The sequence below is a fragment of the Gossypium arboreum genome, chromosome 8, assembly GCF_025698485.1.
Source record: "Gossypium arboreum isolate Shixiya-1 chromosome 8, ASM2569848v2, whole genome shotgun sequence".
NCBI classification, from domain to species: domain Eukaryota; kingdom Viridiplantae; phylum Streptophyta; class Magnoliopsida; order Malvales; family Malvaceae; genus Gossypium; species Gossypium arboreum.
The window spans coordinates 82024015-82024785 of record NC_069077.1 but is presented as its reverse complement, the minus strand read 5'-3'; the positions used below and the strand labels follow the sequence as shown (position 1 = coordinate 82024785).

The 771-nt window shown below is 38.8% G+C and overlaps 1 non-coding gene across 1 annotated transcript; it reads left to right on the top strand.

Annotated features, from left to right (window-relative positions):
* The first annotated feature begins 221 nt into the window (after positions 1-221).
* Positions 222-328, top strand: LOC128279920 (small nucleolar RNA R71). Its single transcript, XR_008270105.1, has one exon. It is a non-coding gene; the product is annotated as a small nucleolar RNA R71 (small nucleolar RNA).
* Positions 329-771: the final 443 nt, after the last annotated feature.

The following is a 771-nucleotide window of genomic DNA, read 5'->3' as shown; positions in this document are numbered from 1 at the left end:
GAGAGCATGGTGACCAAATCGATGTTATAAACGCCGGCTGTTTTCGTTGGCTTTGTCCTCATGACTTGCCATTGATAATTATTCAGTGACATCTCTTCTATAAATTCATAGGCATCTTCAAGTGTCTTATTATTGATGGTTCCGCCAGCAATGCATCAACCATTTGTTGAGTCGAAGGATTCAGGCCATTATGAAACGTTTGAACCTCTAGCCAGAGTGGTAACTCATGGTGAGGGCATCTTCTCAAGAGGTCCTTGTATCTCTCCCATGCATCATAGAGTGTTTCTAAATCCATCTGCACAAAAGAAGAGATATCATTACGTAATTTAGCCGTTTTAGCCGGCAAAAAATATTTTAATAAAAACTTTTCGGACATTTGTTCCCAAGTAGTGATTGACCCTCGTGGTAACTAATTCAACCACTATTTAGCTTTGTTTCTCAATGAAAAATGGAATATTCGAAGGCGAATGGCGTCATCAGAAACGCCATTAATTTTAAATGTATCACATAGTTCCAAAAAGTTTGCCAAGTGAGTGTTGGGATCTTCGTCCTGCAAACCATCAAACTGAACAAATTGCTGTATCATTTGAATTGTGTTAGGTTTCAATTCAAAGGTATTTGCAGCTACAACGGGTCTAACTATGCTCGATTTAGTTCCTGTTAAAGAAGGTTTAGCATAATCATACATAGTGCGTGGAGCAGGATTTTGATTAACAGCAATCGCAAGAGGTAGTGGATTTTCTTGGTTTTCAGCCATCTCTTCTATTGTGG